Source organism: Macrobrachium rosenbergii, chromosome 33 (genome assembly GCF_040412425.1).
Source record: "Macrobrachium rosenbergii isolate ZJJX-2024 chromosome 33, ASM4041242v1, whole genome shotgun sequence".
Classification (NCBI taxonomy): Eukaryota; Metazoa; Arthropoda; class Malacostraca; order Decapoda; family Palaemonidae; genus Macrobrachium; species Macrobrachium rosenbergii.
The window spans coordinates 9,812,756-9,835,000 of NC_089773.1; positions in this window are offsets into that span (position 1 = coordinate 9,812,756).

Sequence of the window (22,245 nt, forward strand, 5' to 3'; positions counted from 1 at the left end):
GGCTGGATGATAGCGCAAGGATTGAAGGAGCATTCTGATTGAGAAGGTATTGTGCTTGGTCGGTCTTTCTTTTCTCTCTCTCTCTCTCTCTCTCTCTCTCTCTCGTTCCCTGTGTCCACAGTTTGTTGAGAAGCCATGTTGTCAAACGCTTCTGTTTTTCATGTCCTTTACCTCAACATTTTTTCACCTTCGTCAATTAATGTTTCTCCAGTTACATACAAATCCCTCGTTGATTTTATACATAAATTTCCTTTGATTTCCTTTCTGCTTTCATTTGTAGCTTTCCAAACTCCCTTTGAAACCATTTGAAAGACGCGGGTTATATACTCTTGCGTATCTTCTTCGCCAAATCATTATCCTTTTAGAAATCGCCAAAACTGAACGTTTTCTGCACTAAATATCTGATGGCAAGTGACGCGAATAACGAAAACAATACAGGTTTTCTACCTGTCATCCGAGAATGGCTGCCAACATCGTGTGGTCGAGTCTCAGATTGACTTTGGGGAATGTGTGTTGAGATTCCGATCTCCGATGGATAACCTGACGTCTCTTGTTTCACAGCTTCTGTTAATAATGATAGTAAGAGTAGCCTGAGTAGCCTGACTAATTAGCATTAGATAGCCCCTCAGGGGGGAAAGGAAGAGAGAGAGAGAGAGAGAGAGAGAGAGAGAGAGAGAGAGAGAGAGAGAGAGAGAGAGAGAGAGAGTTTTGGCAAGGAGTGATGGATGCTTTGACCGAAGGCCTTAATTGGAACTCCAAAAGTTCAACCGGAGTTGCAGTGCATTACTACCCTAATGCTATTCCCCCTGAATTTGAATGTTTTTATCTATTCATGAATTTTTTTTTTCTTTTTAATAAGTGAGGTCTCTTCTTTCTGTATTTCCCATTACTTTCTGTTACTTCTTCCTAATGAACTCCAAATTCTGTGGAAGCTTGAACTTCAATCCAGTGGGCCCTGTGGTGGGTTTGTTCCATATGAATAGGGTTCATCTTCTGGATAATAATAATAATAATAATAATAATAATAATAATAATAATAATAATAATAATAATAATAATAATAATAATAATAATCTCTCACGATACGGGGTAAGAGCGAGCTACTACTACTACCTGTACTACTACTACTACTACTACTACTACTACTACTAATAATAATAATAATAATAATAATAATAATAATAATAATAATAATAATAATAATAATAATAATAGCAACCACGATTTCTGGTGAGAAGCGAGCTATTAATAAACGGAATGCATCCGTGCATTTATTCTTCTGTGCGGCAAATCTTTTAGTCAGTCAGTCAGCATATACAGTACATACCTGTTACTTCTGTCTGATTATCAAACATATCTTGTCCTCAGAACAACTCCTTTGCTGTTGAAGAGATTGCAGTCTCATGCTTAGATGTGCCGTGCTGTGGTTCGTAACCTTTTTTCAGTGTATGCTCCCCTTTCGAATCAGCAGTCAGTTCTCGCACACCCTGAATTGTTGAAATATAAAAAAAAGATAAAATTTTTGAGTCTGTTGCGACGTTTCTAATTCATTAGGAAATTCGGTGTAGGTTTATCTATAGCTCAGAGCGCTGCTATAGCAATAATAATAATAATAATAATAATATAATAATAATAATAGTTGTTCTTATTATTATTATTATTATTATTATTATTATTATTATTATTATTATTATTATTATTATTTATTTTAATTTATTTTATTTATTTTATTTTTGCAGATAAAAATAACGTGCGTATATAAAAATATATTTTGCTTTAATTATTCATAGGCATCCTCTCACCCCTTAGCAACAGACTTCGCGCCCCCTAGGGGTGCGAGCACCCCTGGTTAAGAACCACTGAGACATAGAGGAAGATTTCTTCCTGTTACTCCTACTGTCTGTCTCTGTCAGTGTATGTCACACTTCCCTTGCCGTCGAAATTCATGCTAGACTGTTGAAGGGAATTCAGGCTAACTCTGTAAGATCAGACCACCACCACTGGGCGGTTTTAAAGATTCATGGGCCGCGTCTCATACAGCATTATACCGAGCCCACCGAAAGATGGATCTATTTTCGGTGGCCTTGATCATACGCCGTAGCGGCTGTACAGAAAGCTCGACTGCGCTGAAGAAACTTCGACGCATTTTTTACTAGTTTTCTTAGGCTCTCGACCTGTGAACGCTTGCTTCATTGCTTACGGTGACATCAGAACTGTTTTATTTCTTTATTTACAGTTATTTCTTATTTATGGTTTTTTGATAAGACTGGGTAAGTTTTAGCGAGGTAACTGACAATGAACATAGTTTTTAAATACTCACAGTAGCATGAATCCTGAAATGGAGAAACAAATCCACTGTTATGAATGGATGCAAATATACTTCAAAATAAATCTCTACGGAGAAGAGCGTTCGGGAATCTGTTCGATTCCCCATCTGAAAAGGGGAATCGAACAGATTCCCGAAAGCTCTCAGTAGAGATTTATTTTTAAGTATATTTGTACCCATACGTAACTAGATTTGTTTCTCCAAATAATGATGTTTATTTCAAATTATTTATAATTGTTTTTATAAATCTCTAGTACCATTATGGCGGTATTATTGTAATTATTAATAGGGTCTCATAGCGTTCTTACCTTTGAGGTGATTGAAGCGAGAGAAAGAGAGAGAGAGATAGAGTGAGAGAGAGAGAACTGAAACTCGTACAATGACGCAATCTGAATGGTTTTTGTTGATTTATTTCCAACGTAATAGATCACACACTTTTGCCCATATTCTCTCATTAAGCGAGAGGAGAAACTCGAATCGTTTTCATCGCATTCCTTCGAACGAAAACGAAAACAACAAAACGACTGAATTAGAAACGCATTCCTGCGAGGATCCCTCGCTCGAAATTACGGCCGCCAGACCCGCTATCAGACTAAACCTAGACCAATGCAGAACAAATATTAGAAAGGTAACCCCGCCATTATTAATCCTTAATGGCTGACCAGATCTGCCTCCCTCGGGCGGTATGAGACAGGTCACTGCCACCGTCTCTTTTCTAATGTTTTAACATGGAAATGTGGCAAAGGGAGATTCTGACAGTATATGCTCTCTGTTCGTTTGCTGTTGGTATCGGTAATTTATAATTTTAATATTTAGATACATGGAAAGATGGTAGTTACTAGAAGCGGAGAAATAAATCAAGATATGTATGGGTACATCTGTATTTAAAAATAAATCTGTATAGATTCCAGAAGACTCTTTGTACAGATTTATTTTTAAGTACATTTGGACCCATACATGACTGTGGATTTGTTTCTCCATTTCAAGACTCGTGCTACTATGAGGATTTTTAGTTTTCTGTAAAAGAGAACTATTGTTCCAGCTTTGTCTGTCCGTCCGCACTTTATTCTCTCCGCACTTTTTCTGTCCACCCTCAGATCCTAAAAACTACTGAGGCTAGAGGGCTGCAAATTGGTATGTTGATCATCCATCCTCCAATCATCAAACATACCAAATTGCAGCCCTCTAGCCTCAGTAGTTTTTAGTTTATTTAAAGTTAAATTTAGCCTTAATCGTGCTTCTGGCAACGATATAGGCTAGGCCACCACCGGGCCGTGGTTAAAGATTCATGGGCCGCAGCTCATACAGCATTACACCGAGACCACAGAAAGATAGGTCTATTCTCGGTGGCCTTGATTATACGCCGTAGCGGCTGTACAGAAAACTCGATTTCGCCGAAGAAACTTCGTCGCATTTTTTACTTGTTTCATATTGGAAGCATTCATTGTTTAAGTGTTTACTAATGGTTTCCTCAAATTCATCATCTACAGCTTTATCGTGGTTTTTCTAAAGTCTGTTTAGTTAACTTTCTTACGTACTCTAAATGCTAAATATTTTACCCAGAAAATTTCATCCAGTTGGAAATTCTTTTAAACTTCCGTATTAAGATCAGTTGAGGCAAGAAGGTCCACCCCATTGCTTTTCAACACAGGTTTAAATCACTTCACAGGATTATATTATAAGCTCCCAAAGAATATTAAGGTATTCATTAGAAAAAAAAATCCCCGTAAGGGGGTAGTGCCGTCAGGGCACCTCACGCGGTGCACTGTAGGCATTACTAAAGGTACTTTGCAGCGTCCCTTCCTTAGGCCCCTAGCTGCAAACCCCTTCACTCCTTTTACTGTACCTCCATTCATATTCTCTTTCTTCCATCTTGCTATCCACCCTCTCCTAATAGTTATTTCATAGTCACAACATTTCAGACCTACCCACTCACAATATCATTTCCAGCGCTGAATGACCTCATAGGTCCCAGTGCTTGGCCTTTGGCCTAAACTCTACATTCCGTTAGGATATGGTAAGGGGAAATACACAAAGACGAGATCTCGCTTATTAAAAAAAGAAAAAATAAATTAATAAATAGATAAAATGTATTAAAATGCATGGAGAACAGTATTAGGGTAGTAATGAAGGATTTGAGAAGTACAACGTATCCCTAAGGATGTGAACACAATTTAGGATTTGCTGTTTTTTTATCAGGATTAAGTGAGGATTTCAGACCTAGGGAGTTTAAATGTCCTCATCTTCTATTATTGGAAGAGCGCCTTTGTCTATTTGCTGCGCGATCTTCGCTTGTTTTTCCTGCCGAGCGAGATTTCAGTTTTGTTGCCAAGTAAACATATTGGCTCGTGTGTGTGTGTGTTTTCTGTTTTCATTTTGTGTGTGTTTTCTTGACGGTTGAACGGCGAGCAGTGTTTCGCCAGTGGGTAATTTTAAGGCGTCTGCTGTTCTCTCTCTCTCTCTCTCTCTCTCTCTCTCTCTCTCTCTCTCTCTCTCTCTCTCTGTGACAGTTCTAAATCCTTCATCTCACCATCAGGAAATGAGTCCCAAAACCAAGATCTCTCTCTCTCTCTCTCTCTCTCTCTCTCTCTCTCTCTCTCCCTCTCTCTCTCTCTCTCTCTCTCTCTCTCTCTCTCTCTCTCTCTCTCTCTCTGTGACAGTTCTGAATCCTTCCTCTCACCATCCAAGATCAAGATCTCTCTCTCTCTCTCTCTCTCTCTCTCTCTCTCTCTCTCTCTCTCTCTCTCCATCAGTCATAAGACGAAAGCTCCCACTCTCTGGACGTCTTTAGTAAATAAGTCCCAAGATTCTCTCTCTCTCTCTCTCTCTCTCTCTCTCTCTCTCTCTCCGCAAATGTCACATAATGACCTCCATCAGCGAGGCTAAATAGTTCGTCTCGTCTTCCACGTGAGGCTGAAATGTTGATGTTTACACATGTACGGGATGATCATAAAACTGCTGAGACTCATACCAAGAGAGGCTGGATGGAGACAAAACGACCCTTTGCCAAGTCCTCTCACACCCCTTAATGATTCTGCATCTTGCGGTGCCCCTACCCATGCCCCCTTAATGATTCTGCCACTCGCGAGACCTCCCTAAGACTCTCCATGCCCCTCTGACATGCGCCTTTTGGTTGGGGGTAAGTTTTGTTGATGTTTTAGTGTCAGAGCGGCAGATCGTAAAGTTCGTTTGCTTACGCCTGGGTTCGTGTGTGTGTGTACGGCTGTGGATTAGACAACCCCTACCCCCTCCCCCCCTCCTCTCCCCCCCTGCCTCATGTCTTAATGAATATGCCACCTGCAAGCTACTACACCCTTCTCTCTCTCTCTCTCTCTCTCTCTCTCTCTCTCTCTCTCAACACACTCCTTCTGCATGATTTCTTCGAACAGGTGGGTCATTGTGTTGAAGATGATTTGCGTCGAGTATGATAGTTTTGCAACGTTGCGCCTACTTTAGTTGCTTTGTTTTTGTTCTTTATTAATCTGTTGTATTTACTGAAGGTTTCTTTAGGATATATTGACGTTAATTTATATTAACCAGTACTTACTGTTTCTGTAACTCTCACCGAATTCATGAAACTTACCAAATTGCAGCTTACCAAATTGAAGTTAAGCTTAGGCATGGATCGTGCGTCTGGCACCGTTAGGGTGCCAGCCGCCGACGTCGCATCTTCACTTGGGGAGCAACTGTGCGCTGCCCGGTCGTGGCTGAGGGTTTCATACTGCATTATATATCTTCTTCATGTTTGTCTTTAATGGTCGAAAGCTATTGTTCTGTATTATTTCACTGTGAATGTTTAGTCTACGAAATTATGGTTATTTATTCACATGAATGTTTAGTCTACGTAACCATGGTAGCACCGAGAGTATTATTCATCTTCCCAAGAGTCACTAAGAGCTTTATAATATACTCCAAATGCCATCAGTAGTATATATTACTTTTCAGTATATCGAGTTTTACTTTAGAATATCGGGTACATTGATTCAGCTGATGCCATTAATATATATTTGCATACCAAACATCAGTGAGCGTGTGGAGTAAACGTATCGAAATTGTCATCAATAGTATTGATGTCTGTAAGAGGTATACCAGAATTCCCTGTCAAGAAGTGGCACCAATATTACTAAAATCCTTATTAAAAATTGACACGTTTTAAAATGAATTCGCATTCCAAAGTGACACTGTCATTATTACGTTGTTTTTTCAAAGTGGCACCGTAAGCTTTTCATCAACTGTACGAAGTGTCAATGTTTTTAAGTGACTTTCAACAGTGTCAGTTACATTCATCTTGGTATTAGGTATTACTTAGCGTGACCTAGCAGAGAGTAAAGCGACCTTTCTCCGTCCAGCCGAATGGATTAATAATTTAGAAGCTGGAGTTAAGAGAGAGAGAGAGAGAGAGAGAGAGAGAGAGAGAGAGAGAGAGAGAGAGAGAAACTATCGAGTGCAGTAGGGAAGGGGGAAAAGAAGTGGGCAGGCAAACTTTCTATTTTTTTTGTGACCATTTAATTTTTTTTCCATTTCGCTGGAGGGCTATCGTGACATTTACTGTTATGTTTTTGTGTATAGCAAATAGCCGATTTCTAATGGTTCAGGCAGCTGTTTTGGTACCGACCTTTGAATGCATTTCTTTCCTGTGACCGTTATTGTGCTGTGTGTATGCCTATCTGATGGTATTACAATTACTTTCTTACTTTATATAATTTTGCCTTATATTAGTGTGAGGCGATTTGCTATTTCTTGATTTTTATCTGTGTGAAGTTACTTTATCTTTAAGGAAACCAGACATTAATATTTCTTTGTGGTGCGTCACTGTACTATGACCTGAAATAATAAGTAACAGGTAAAAAATACGCCGAAATATCTTCGACGCAATCGAGTTTTCCGTACAGCCGCTACAGCGTATAATCAAGGCCACCGAAAATAGGTCTATCTTTCGGTGGTCTCGTAGGTATAATGCTGTATGAGCCGCGGCCCATGACACTTTAACCACGCCCCTGTGGTGGCCTATCCTATATCGTTTCCAGGAGCACGATCATGGCTAAGTTTAAACTTAAATAAAATAAAAACTACTGAGGAAAGAGGGCTGCAATTTGGTATGCTTGATGACTGGAGGGTGGATGATCAATGTATCAATTTGCAGCCCTCTAGCCTCAGTAGTTTTTAAGATCTGAGGACGGACAGGAAATTGCGGACAGAATAAAGTGCGGACGGACAGACAAAGCCGTCACAATAGTTTTCTTTTACAGAAAACTAAAATCCCACAGTGATATACATGAGTTAAACTGTATTTATCGTTTTTGTATTTTGATAAATACAATCTTACTCTATACATAACTGCGGATTTTTAATTATTAATTTTTATCTTGCATATGCTAAATTGTTTACTCTTTCAAGTTTCTCAAAAATGTTTGGTCTCGTCCAGTAATGGTAAACATTGGGCAGAATATCAGAATATATGTGTATTTGTGAGTTGTACGAGTAAATATATGTAAATCTTTCCTTTTTAGTTTTCTGTAAAAGAAAACTATTATGGAGATGGCTATTTGTCTGTCATGTCCGCGCTTTTTCTGTCCGCCTTCAGATCTTAAAAACTATTGAGGCTAGAGGGCTGCAAATTGGTATGTTGATCATTCACCTTCCAGTCATCAAACATTCCAAATTACAGCCCTTTAGCCTCAGTAGTTTTTATCTTATTTAAGGCTAAAGTTAGCCATAATCGTGCGTCTGGCACAGCGGCCGACGCATCTTCACTTGACCGCATCTAAGAAGCAACTGAGCGCTGCCCGGTCGTGGCTGAGAGTTTCTTACTGCAGCGCATCGAGAGTTTCATAAAGCTTTATACTTTGTACAGAAAACTCTTCGGCGCGTTTTTTACTGGTTTTTAACGTCATTAACGGGAAAACGCTTCAACTGACGTCATGGGGGGTCCATGCGAAATTGCTGCCTGGCCTTTTGGAAGTACCTAGCAATTAACCCCAGATGACTATTGGGATGGGTCGCAAATTGCTCCCAATATCAAGCAGAATTGCCCTCGCGTGTCCCAAATTGCCCCGACTCCAAGTTAACGATTTCGCTATCCAAGCCAGGACTATATTAGGACGAGAGTTTGATGTTTCCTGAGAGAAATCTTGCTTATTATCATCAAGTTCTGCATTATGGATGTCTGCTTCTGCCAGAGATTTATCTCTTTCAGATAGAGTTGTTCGTGATGGTAGGTTTCTTTTCCATAATAGCAGCAGTTATGACTTGGACCATCGACGGATGGTCCTTTGTTTGTAAATTTCTCGTAAGTTGTGTTTTAACAGAGGTCTTTCACATTCACAATTGATCCCTGATCCCATTTTCTTGCCGAGAACAACCAGGTTTTCTGAACAGCAGCACAGATATGCAGTAAATGTTCATCGCTTAGGAATTCTCAGTTCCAGAGGTCCTTTGTTCCTCACACCACTGGTCTGTGGAAGCAGCCTCCCAGAATATGTACAATTGGAACTTCAGAAGTTCAAGCGGAGATGCAATGCATTACTACCCTAATACAATTCTCCTTTTATTTTAATACATTTTTATCTTATAATTAATTTAGTAATTTATTTTATTATTTTTATTAAGTGAGATCTCTTCTTACTCTGTTTCCCTTTACCTCCTCTTACTTCTTCCTAATGAACACCATAATATTCTTTGGAAGCTTGAGTTTCAAGTCAGTGGCCCTTGTGGTGGGCTTGTTCCATGTGAATAGGGTTCATCCTTCATAATAATAATAATAATAATAATAATAATAATAATAATAATAATAATAATAATAATAATAATGGCAGGTAGGTTCTTTGAACACAGAGAGAAGTTGCAGTTTCTGGTGCAAATTCAGGTCTATAGGTGAATATTATCATGATACAATATTATGGTAATATAAGAAAGCTTGGCTTTACCTGTATTCTCAAAAGCAGTTGGAAATCTTCTTGCACCTCAAATATTAAAGGGTTTTTTCAATTCCTAAACGCCTATAATCTTAAGCATTACGTGTTCTCTCTCTCTCTCTCTCTCTCTCTCTCTCTCTCTCTCTCTCTCTCTCTCTCTCTCTCTCTCTGGGGCCCGGAAGAAAAGAAATGACTGTCAGGATCTGAGGAATCTCATACCGTACATCTAATAACTGAGGAATCATGCCTCTTATGCCTTGGAGCTGAGCATCTCAATGACATATTTTGGTAATTGGCAACTCCTCCGGCGTTTCCACTACGTCATCATTGTTTATATGAAGATTATTGAGTATTATTCGTGCAGTCCAGAATTACTGTTATTTCCTTTGTTAAATATATTGGTGAATAATGGTCGTTTTTTATATATATATATATATATATATATATATATATATATATATATATATATATATATATATATATATATTCAACAGTAAGTTTTTTCTGAGAAGGGTGGCCCCATTTAAAAAATTCTACATTATGACTCCAACATCTGCATTATGGATGAACCCTTGTGCAGTAAACTTCCCTCAACGGTGATCGCTTCAAACCAATAGCTACTGGGTGATAATATTAAGTCCCTGTTTTCCAAGATCTCTTTCAACTCCTCCTATCTAACCCTTTCTATACCTTTTCCTCCTTCCTGAATACTTCAGAGTTATCCATTCTTTCGGCCAGCGTACAATCTTCCATTCTCCCAACATGACCAAACTTATTTCAGAATACCCTGATTCATCCTTTCACTTATTTAACCTCTTTCTACCTGTGTCTCCACATTTCATATACTATCTGCTGTTCTTATGTCACACATACATCACAAACAGTTCATAATAGCAACCTGAACTCTTCTCTTTCATTCGCATTCAGCATCCACACTTCGCTGCCATAAAGGGCCGTTGGCTCTACACTCTCTTTATACGTTACCGCTTTGGCTTATGTAGATATTTCAGGTCTTTTGCTCACACCCCGATATCTTTATAGCCTCGCCTAAATATATGAGTCGACTCCTCTCTCTCTCTCATCCGCTATGCTTACTAATCCGTTATACTTACTACTAAATACTTAGAGGAATTGGCACTGAAAGTGGTTGGAAGTAGGAAAGGGTGAGAGTAGATTTGAGCAAGAGTGATAAGATTATGAAGGTAAAGAAAAATCAGAGAGAAATATATATATATATATATATATATATATATATATATATATATATATATATATATATATATATATATATATATATATATATATAGCAATTTAGTGCGAGGGAGAAGGACACTTCTTTATTCCTTTCTAGGTGCTTTATTTAGCTGCTGACGTTTCAAGACGTTCAGTCCCATTTTCAAAGCTATATAATAAAAAAAACATATATTAAAAAACAGACTCGGAATAACATAACATAAAATTTTAACATAAAAGTATCAGTATGTTAAAAAGGAAGAGTGTTTATTTACCAAGTAGTGCTGAAGGCACAGACCGAGTGACAGTCCGGGTCAGGTTCAGCTTCGACGTGAACTCACGAGAGAGGTATAGAGGTGTTGAAGTGGTCTGAGTATTTAGTTGGGGACAAGTTGTTTAATAAAAAGTGATTCTAAAATTGCTAGTTGTTGGTCGTTGGGAGTTCGGCCTATGATTTTAAAATCTTTGTAGTTAATATCGGCTTTGCATTTCTTTGCATGTTCACGTATGCAAGAGAATTCTGGGTTAGATAATTTAACACCCGTTCTGTAACTCACGCCTCGATGAGAATCAATCTCACTTTTAACAACCTGCAGGTGGAGCCGACATATTTCCCCAGGTTACATCTGGGGCAATTAAATGGTAAATGACTCCCGAGGTCATCAAAGGAAGAAGACTCTCTTTGTGTTTGAATAAGGACCTAATTGTCAATGGATTAGAAGGTATTAGCTTTAGGTCAATTGCTGGTAAAAACTGTTTATTATCTGCCGTAATTCTCGATAGAAATTTTCATCATGGATGAGCGGGACGCTTGCGTATAGTCGTAATTTAGGTACGGTTGGTATTTCACATTTTGGATGGAAAATATTATTTAGAAATTTGTAGAGATGTTTATGAAACAGTTTGGATGGAAAGCAGTTGTCAATAAAGTACTGATGGAGGTAGAGGATTTCGTTATGGAAATTGTTCCAGTCGGATGTTATACTGAAAGCCCTGTGGAAGAGGGTAGATAAAGAATTCAGTTTAAAATTATAAAAACAATGACTATAAAAATTAGAACCCAGGCCAGTAAAAGTTTTCTTTCTAAAAACCGTAGTATTAAAATGATCATCGTGTCTAAAAACCATTACATCTAGGAAAGGAAGTTTGTTTTCATTTTCGTACTCAGTCGTAAACTTAATATTTGTAAGCATATTGTTAGCATATTCGAGAAATTTATCAGCTTGATCTTTATTTCTAAACAGCAAAAAGGTATCGTCGACATATCTACTGTAGAAAGAGGATGGTAAGCCAATGGGCATTCATCAGCATGCGCTCCTCCAGGAGCACATGAAAATGTTGGCGTAGGACCCAGAGGGCATCCCATCGCCATACCATCGACCTGAATGTAGGCTTTACCATTAAAAACGAAAGCTGTGTCCAGCACAGCAAGCTCCACAGTTTTTAAAATCCGTGATATTAAAATTGTTAAAAATGGTATCTGGGTTGGTAAAAATCCGGCTCAGAATAATCTCAATTGTTTCTTCAACAGGTACGTTGGTAAAGAGTGATTCGACATCCATACTGACCATAAATAAATCTGAGTCCTGAGGTAAAATCCTTTCTTTAAAATTATCTGAATTCTTACAACTATAGGTGTTGGTGGTTAAGGGTGCTAAAAGTGGGACAAGGAATTTGAAAGCTTATAATTAGGAGTGTCATAGGATGTGAGGATGGGTCTCATTGGTACACCTTCTTTGTGAATTTTTGGTAGTCCATACATCACGCCATATGAAGCACCAGTACTATACAAAGAATCATAGGGGTATTTTCACTAATGATGTTCCGATCTTTCAAACACTTTAAAAACCGGTTTATGCGATCTTCAACTCTAAAAATCAGGATATTGAGGTCACCGGTCTGTTTAAATTTTGTTTCGTCTTCTAAGATACTTTTTAACATACTGATACTTTTATGTTATAATTTTATGTTATGTTATTCGAGTCTGTTTTTTTAATATATGTTTCTTTTATTATATAGCTTTGAAAATGGGACTGAACGTCTTGAAACGTCAGCTAAATAAAGCACCTAGAAAGGAATAAAGAAGTGTCCTTCTCCTCGCACTAAATTGCTGTTTGCTGGATTGATAGAACCCACCCTCTATATATATATATATATATATATATATATATATATATATATATATATATATATATATATATATATATATATATATATATATACTGTATATATATATATATACACACACACACACACACACACACTTACACGAGGAGGACTGTACGTTGAGTATTAATTGAAAGGTGATACCCGACAGAGAATGACAGATCACGCTAATAGAGACAGGAATGACAGATTCGTAAACAGCTGTCGTGATAAAAAGATGTCAAGTCACTCGTTTGATTATTTATCAAGTCCGCTGCTGTGTTTATATCATTGGCATTACTTTACGTGTCACTTTTTTTTGTTTATTTGATCGTCTATAAACAGGGTGTAGCCTCTCTCTCTCTCTCTCTCTCTCTCTCTCTGCAGTGAATAATTATGTCAAGTTCCTCTTGTAATACACTGAAATGTTGTAGAATCTCTCTCTCTCTCTCTCTCTCTCTCTCTCTCTCTCTCTCTCTCTCTCTCTCTCTCTCTCTCTTTGCAGTGAATAATTATGTCAAGATCCTCTTGTAATACACTGAAATGTTGTAGAATATTCTCTCTCTCTCTCTCTCTCCTATTGTAATGATTCAGTTTGCATTATTTCCTTTTTGCTATAATTCACTTTTTGTTTATAATTATATAGTCTCTCTCTCTCTCTCTCTCTCTCTCTCTCTCTCTCTCTCTCTCTCTCTCTCTCTCTCTCTCTCTCTTCCATTGTAATGTTTCAGTTTGCATTATTTTCTATTTGCAATAATTTTGTTTTTATTCATAATTATACGAAGTTTTATTTCATAAAGCACTGATATGTTGCAGAATGTTCTGACTTCATTAAAAATGTATCAAAATTCCCTTCCAGAAAGTCAAGGACTTTTATTTTAGGTTTGTCTTGTTCATGGTATACCAACTTTTCCCTTTTTATTTACTTATTCTTTTTGTTAATTACGTTTTTCGTGGTTTTCGTAAAAGGGAATTTAACTTAGTTATAATAAGAGGCAATTTTTATGCCTTTTAGTTTTCTGTAAAAGAAAACTATTGTGTCGGCTTTTTCTGTCCGACCTCAGATCTTAAAAACTACTGAGGCTAGAGGGCTGCAAATTGCTATGTTGATCATCCACCCTCCAGTCATCAAACATACCAAATTGCAGCCCTCCAGCCTCACTAGTTTTGATTTTATTTAAGGTTCAATTCAGCCATAATCGTGCGCCTGGCAACGATATAGGCCAGGCCACCACCGGGCCGTGGTTAAAGCTCATGGACCGCGTCTCATACAGCATTATACCGAGAGCACCGAAAGATAGATCTGTTTTCGGTGGCCTTGATTATACGCTATACAGAAAACTCGATTGCGCCGAAGAAACTTCGGTGCATTTTTTACTTGTCTTTATTTTCCATTGCTTATATTTTATTTTCCATTGCTTATATTTTATTTTCCATTGCTTATATTTTATTTTCCATTGCCAATACCATTAAGAAAGTACCTGGTTTTTCATTCCTACAATCCAGAGATGGTGATTGTCTTTATTCCTATATTCTCTTCATCACATTCTCTCCTTCTATTGCATTCTCCTCATCACATTCTCACCCTTCGTTGCAAACATTGCCACAGAATGCGAAACACAGGTAGACATTCCCCTGTCCACATTCTAACCAGCAGTCACCTGCCTCAGTCAATTAACTTTCAGCAGGGCTCTGCCTCCGAAAGGTGTGGTGATAGGGATTTTTAGCCCTTTTGAGAGCAGGGGCGTTTTCTTTATTACTTTTGTCCAGGTACTACTGTGTTCAATCGGCTTGGTATGGAGAGGCCACGGTGAAGTGGTTGTAATTGGATCTGATAGGTAGGGTCGTTTGATGTTTTCTGTCTTCCTGTTCTTTTGAGTTAATGAGATATTTTTTATATATATATATATATATATATATATATATATATATATATATATATATATATATATATATATATATATATATACACATATATATTATGCAGACTTGGAATTTTTCTGCACATGGCCCCATGCAGACACAGTTACAGAAGAGTACTTTGCCAAATTCTGCAACTGGAACCTGTCCTAGAATTTGAACAGGCAAATTGTGTTGAATCAAAGACACGGATTGATTTGCGTTGAGGTTTTATTGTAATGGGTTTTATGAAGGAAATTAGTTTTTGCTGTAGCCTTTTAGCTTATTTACGCCGGATTCTATTTTTCGTTCCAAGAGTCATTTTTTTTTTTCTAGCACGAATAATTTGCGTACGATGACATAACTTTAATGCCAGTGACTTAAATTGCCTTCGAAATACAGGCAGACTTTGTTGTAATTGAATATCATCGTTAAGACTGTTTTTAAATGCAAGTCAATATCGTTGAAGACATTACATTATGCAATATCTTTTCATTCCTGCAAAAAATGTCGAGTGGAACCAATGACATTTGTCACCTGTTGCAAAATGAATGGGACATTTTTCACCCGCTTAGCTAATTCGGCTTTATAAATCACTTTCCCCTTGCCCATCGTTGCCAGATCTCTCGTTTTGCACTGCGGTGTTGCCAGATTTCCCATATCGCTTGGCTTGAGTAAAGTTCAAAGGCTCTGAGGTTCTAAGTCCTAAGTTGTCTCGACATGCATTTGAAAAACTGCGTTGGTTAGCAGGCTGGACTGGTTTTAAAAATACATGTTGGAATCGACTAGATTTTGGAAATTTTAATGATTTTTTTACAAATTTAGAACTAGTTTTGAAATTATACAGTATTGGAATAAGCTGGATTTTGAAGGTTGTAGTAATATTTTCTTTTTTAGTTTAGAGCAAATTCTTATGTATTATATTTTTTTCCCGTAGACTTCGAAAGTTATTTAAATGATCTGGTCTCTTTTTAGATACGGATCCTTTCCATCAGTTTGAGTTTTAGCCATTGACATGATAATTCCTCTGGCGACACGGAAAAGAAAGCGGAAATGAAGAAATGAAGAGAGTTTCAGAATTCAGACGTTACATGATTTTTACATCTGAATAACGGACGTATCTCTCTCTCTCTCTCTCTCTCTCTCTCTCTCTCTCTCTCTCTCTCTCTCTCTCTCTCTCTCTCTGATATGAAAGCCTCTAGTGACAAAGAAGTCCATTGTCAAATATCTCTTTTCCTTTCTGAAATGCTGGAAATATTCGTGTTTCTGGTACACCGCGTATCTTTATTTGTGTCCTAGAGATTGAAAAGGGTCTCTGGTCTATATATATATATATATATATATATATATATATATATATATATATATATATATATATATATATATATATATATATATATATATATTTGTGTGTGTGTGTGTACACGTATATGTATGTATGCATGTATGTGTGCATATATTGGTTATTTTCGCCTTTAATTAGTTATTCCGGTTATATTCGTTAGTATTATTTTTAACAACTATGACAATAAGAATTAGGCTTTTATAATTCGTCCTCTTATAAAGGGAAGGTTATAGGTTATAGGTGTTTTAGGTAATATTATTCCCTACCATAGGTTGGCATAAAATCTGGGATTATTCGCCAAAGACGCGTACTCGCCTCTTGATTTAGGGAAGATCAGAGAAAGTCAAAAGATTCAGGGTACAGATGACATACCTCGGTACAAAACAGTTTCGATGTTTTTTGACTGCCTTTAAAAGCAAACTTGCTGTCCGCGTTGTTTTAAAGTATCGTTTAACACGATATTACAATAAAAAGGACTGGCGGAGCCTGTTTTTACTCGCTCAGACAAATCTCGAACCAGCGCGTGCAAGAGAGTGCTGTCTGTCGACCGTCACTAGAGCAGAAAGTTGTCTTTTCTCACGCAAAACTGACCCTTACTGCAGATTGTTCTCTGGACCCTTTCTGGTTCCGGAACTCTGTTTTTCACGGGTTCAATGCGGTGTTAAAAGAGCAGTTAAAATCTTGTCGAGTGTTCTGCAGTGTCTTCTGCTACTTTGGACCCTCCGGGAACTTGTTCCTTTCGCGGAGCGTCGCTTTCTGGATCCGCAAGGAACTCGTTCCCGTAGCTGCGTACGTAACGTTTCCTTGTTTAAAAAAAAAAAAAATTTTTTTTCTTCGTGATTACCAGAGTTTAATGAATGTTTTTCGTCCTGAATTTCCAGTCAGTGTTCCATATGAATAGGGTTCATCTACTGAATAATAATAATAATAATAATAATAATAATAATAAATAATAATAATAATAATAATAATAATAATAATAATAATAATAATAATAATAATAATAATGATTTACGTACATGAAGATGTATTATAGTTCACAGAAGACGGTACAGAATTATCTTTGATAATAAGGGCATTATTATTATTATTATTATTATTATTATTATTATTATTATTATTATTATTATTATAAATGTGCGCAGTAAGTAAGCTTCTACAGAACATTACCTGCGTGTAATGCGAACTTCCGAAAGATGGAATTACATACAAAGCTTCAATTAATAAAGTCATCTGTATTAATTTTTTTATTGTGGCCAGGAAAATGTGATTCTAAACGGTTGGTATAATATCAACAGATCCAATAATACCTGGTGTATATGAAGAGATTCATTGATGAGAATATATATATATATATATATATATATATATATATATATATATATATATATATATATATATATATATATATATATATATATATATATATATATATATATATATATATATATATATATATATATATATATATGCAACAGTTAATGGCTTTGAACACTTCCTGTTACCTGCACAGATTGCAATTTCCCCTGCGACGGGTATCATGCCCTGGGCAGCATCCGATTCCCCCCACTCCCTCCCTCTCTCTCTCTCTCTCTCTCTCTCTCTCTCTCTCTCTCTCTCTCTCTCTCTCTCTCTCTCTCTAAAACCAGTCAAAATTGCCCGCGGTGTTGTAGGCGTGTAGGTCAACTCAGGTATTTTGTACCCCCATGGGGATCGCTGATACCCAAGTGGGTTTTTTAATGGTTTAATCGTGGTTTGTTTATGGTTTAATCATGGTTTATTGTCTTTATTTATGGTTTATTGTGTTTATTTATGGTTTAATCATGGTTTATTGTCTTTATTTATGGTTTATTGTCGGGTTATCTATGGTTTATTGTCGGTGTATTTATGATTTAATTATGGTTTCTTGTTGGCTTATTTATGGTTTAATCATGGTTTATTGTCGGTTTATTTATGGTTTATTTATGGTTTGATCATGGTTGATTGTTGGTTTATTTATGTTTTGATCATGGTTTAGTGTTGGTTTATTTGTTTTGATCATGGTTTAATGATGGTTTATTTTTGGTTTATATATGGTTTAATCATGGTTTAGTCATGGTTTATTGTCGGATTTAATCTTGATAATCATCTACATTGAGTTTTTATTTTTTAAATGCAACAAAATGTAGTAAAGTGTCTTCATATTAGTTTGAAATTTTAATGACTGTTGAATCTGGTTTTAATGGTGGCTTCTTTGTTAAAGCTTTCTAAATGCTTCTGTGCTTCCCGATCTGCTGAGAGCACCTTTGCTACTTCTCTTTGCTTGGTTGAATATCGGTTTATGTAGATTTGAATGGCTTTGTTAACTTTATGTTAGATTTAGTGTTAGAGTGTTAGATTTCGAAAATTTAATGATATTAACGTCTTTTAGTTTTGGTACTTTTTTTTTGGTTAGTTTAATATCGGTTTAAATTCTAGCTTTCATATGTAGATTTGAATGGCTTTGTTAGATTTAATGTTAGAATGTTAGATCGAGAGGCTGCACCTCGAAAATGTATCAGTGTTAACATCCTAGACTTAATGTTAGAATGTTAGATCTAATTTTCCCCTCGAAAGTGTATCAGTGTTAACATCTTAAATTTAATGTTAGAAATTTTTAAAATGTTAGTTTTTAGTGCATCCTGGATCTGGTAATTGCAGCTCTCTTGAAAATGTTACAGATGTTAGTTGTTAAGTTAAAATGCTTTCGATAACCTACAAGGAGTTTTGATTGTAAGTGTTGAAATTGTTAGTTTTAGGTTAAAAGCTTTTGATTGTCTGTGGGAAATAGTGACTGTAAAGTGATCAGTTAGATATTGTACCTCTTTGCGATCTTCATGTTAATTATGCATAAATTGAGTTTTTTATTGATTCATACCTCTAGAAAAGGGTTTAATTATAATGAATGGAACCATTTTGGATGTGCATGAGAGAGAGAGAGAGAGAGAGAGAGAGAGAGAGAGAGAGAGAGAGAGAGAGAGAGAGAGAGAGAGAACATTCAAAATGGAACCTTTTTGAATGCATGAGAGAGAGAGAGAGAGAGAGAGAGAGAGAGAGAGAGAGAGAGAGAGAGAGAGATGGAACACTTTCAAATTGGAACCTTTTTGATGTGAGAGGAGAGAGAGAGAGAGAGAGAGAGAGAGAGAGAGAGAGAGAGAGAGAGAGAGAGAGATGTATTATGATCTCATTCTGGCGAGTTCAATCTCCAAATCAAGAGACCCCTGATCGTAATATATTCCATCCCTCCGCCCCCACACCCCAAAGACAGGAGCAACAACAACAACAACAACAGCAGCAACAACAAGGACAACAAAAACAACAACAGCATCTTACCTCTCTGCTACCGCCTACACAGACCTTGAAGGGCACACCCCCCCCTTCCCCGCAACTTCTCTGGTTTTTTATTTCCAATCGTTTACTAAAGCCCATGAACCAGAAACCGGATCGAATGCATGTCTCTCTCTCTCTCTCTCTCTCTCTCTCTCTCTCTCTCTCTCTTCTTCTTCTTCTTCTTCTTCTTCTTCTTCTTCTTCTTCTTCTTCCTCCGCTACCTGAATGCATTCTTAATCGCCGACTACTTCATGAATCTAGTATTGTCGTTGCCCAGAGTATAGATTTTACCTCTCTCTCTCTCTCTCTCTCTCTCTCTCTCTCTCTCTCTCTCTCTCTCTCTCTCTCTCTCTCTCTCTCTCATATATAACTCAGAACTTCATTATATCTTTTTCATCATATATTTTTCATTTTAACACACACACACTCACACACAATCAAAAGCACACAGGCAAATGCAAGCAGCAGTATTGCAGAATATATTCCAGATCTCTCTCTCTCTCTCTCTCTCTCTCTCTCTCTCTCTCTCTCTCTCTCTCTCTCTCTCTCTCTCTCTCTTCCCTTGCAGTGATTCGATTTACAATATATTCTTTTTGCAATAATTCTGTTTGTATTTATAATTATGTCAATTTCTGTCCTAATACTCAAATATATTGCAGAATCTATTCCAATCTCTCTCTCTCTCTCTCTCTCTCTCTCTCTCTCTCTCTCTCTCTCTCTCTCTCTCTCTCTCTCCTTCTTCATCCGAGCGAGCCCTTCACGGGCGGACGTGGGTGAATGCAGATTGCGGTCATGGTCATTTCTTACAGACTATATTTTGTTAATATTTCTTGTCGTGGTGTGGGTGCTGGTGTGGGTGAGGGTTTGGGTGAGGATATGGGTGTGGGTGAGGGTATGGGTGTGCGTTTGGGTGAGGATATGGGTGAGAGTGTGGGTATGGGTGAGGTTGAGGGTGAGAGTGTGTTTAAGAGTGTGGGTTTGGGTGTGGGTGTGGGAGGAGGATTTCGGCCCCATAAACATGTGCCATTGATGGATTTAATTAAAATCTCCTAAATGGCGTCACAGTAACGACGGTCACCAGCCATTACCAGAAAATAGAAACTGCTGACATCACCCGTATGAAGTTTTCAAACTTCAAGCAAAGAAACAACGCATTACTACTGTTGCCCAAATTGCAGGAACTGCAGTTCTAACATCCGGGGAATCTCGGCATAATTTGCTTGCAAATCCAGTCACGGTAATTCAGTTCCTTCTATCAGCGTAATTGCCTCCCTCCCTCCTCCCCTCCCGAGAGGTAAGTTAAGAGTTTTTATTTAGAGTTCTTATTTTGAAGTTCTTTGTGGAAGCTGTTGATGTTTTTAGAAGGTCCTTCAGAAATGGCTGCATGCTTTTCGCTTGGTATCTAGTAGCTTGATTTTCGTGTGCTCTTATGCCAGTGTGGTTCGTCACTGGCGCAGAGAGAGAGAGAGAGAGAGAGAGAGAGAGAGAGAGAGAGAGAGAGAGAGAGAGAGAGAGAGAGTTTCCTGTTAGAGATTTAAATTTTTTCCTATTCTTTCAGGAGAGAGAGAGAGAGAGAGAGAGAGAGAGAGAGAGAGAGAGAGAGAGAGAGAGAGAGAGAGAGTGAGTTTCTGTTAGAGACTTGAATTTTTTCCTATTCTGTCAGGAGAGAGAGAGAGAGAGAGGGGGGTTGGAGGTTTCAACATTTTTTTTCCAGAAAGAGAGAGAGAAATTTCTTCTTTTTCTCTTTCTATCAGAGAGAGAGAGAGAGAGAGAGAGAGAGAGAGAGTCATTGCTTCGTCGGTTCTACCCATTCATTAAAGCCAATCGCAACCTCTCATTACCTGGTAGTGATGACAACGGAGATAATAGGTCTCTCTCTAAGTCAACCTTTTTATTTTTCCTCCTTGTTACTTCCACCATATTTACATTCAGCTTTTACATTTTATAAATGATCAATTGCCTTTATGATTATTGATATTTTTTTATATATATATTTCTTGAAGTTTCCTTTAACGTCAGTTATATGTTTATAGACTTTGACTGTTTCTCCCTCAGTTCCTCTTTCTTCCCGTCTTATCTCCCTCTGTCCTCCCTCCCCCTCTTCATATTTTTTTATTATTGTTATTAAACCGGACCTCTGTTCTCGTACATGTTTATAATTGGTCCGGGGTACTCTCCGGCGCTTCCAGAATTTAATGATAAGTTGCGCGGCGCGAGTTCTTGCGGAATTGTCACTCAGTAACAGAGTTCCCTGGAAGGTGATCTCACCCTGATTTACCTCGGTGTTGTTTTGTAAAACGTGCTTGCAGTGTTATTATTATTGTTATTACTTTTTTTTTTTAAGATGTAGGAACAGTAATAATAGATTTGATATAGCCTACAAGTTTTGCGTTATTTCCTTTGGTATTTTTGTGTAAAACGTGCTTGCATTATAATTATTATTATTATTATTATTATTATTATTATTATTATTATTATTATTATTATTATTATTATTATTATTATTATTATTATTGAAAATGCAAGAACAGCAATAATAGAATAGATAAACAAGTTTTGCTTGATTTCTTTCGGTATTTTTGTATTATTTTGTAAAACTTCCTTGCAGTGTTATTATTATTATTATTATTTTTAAGGTGTAAGAACAGCAATAATAGAATATATATATAAGTTTTGCCTGATTTCCTTCGGTATTATTTTGTAAAAATTGCTTCCAATGTTGGTACTGTTGTTTTTATTTTTTCTTTTTTGTCAAAAATGTAGGAACGAAATAGTAGGTAAAATTTACAAGTTTTCTGTATGCCAATTGGTCGTGTATATTGCTTAAATGTGTTGTTCAAGTGTATAATTACTATTATTATTATTATTATAATTATTATTATTATTATTATTAATTATTATTATTATTATTATTATTATTATTATTAGTAGTAGTAGTAGTAGTAGTAGTAGTAGAAGTAGAATAATAATATTTTTGCCCGTTTAAACGAAGATCACATCCAAAAACAAAGCAAAAATCAGATTCAAAATTCAAT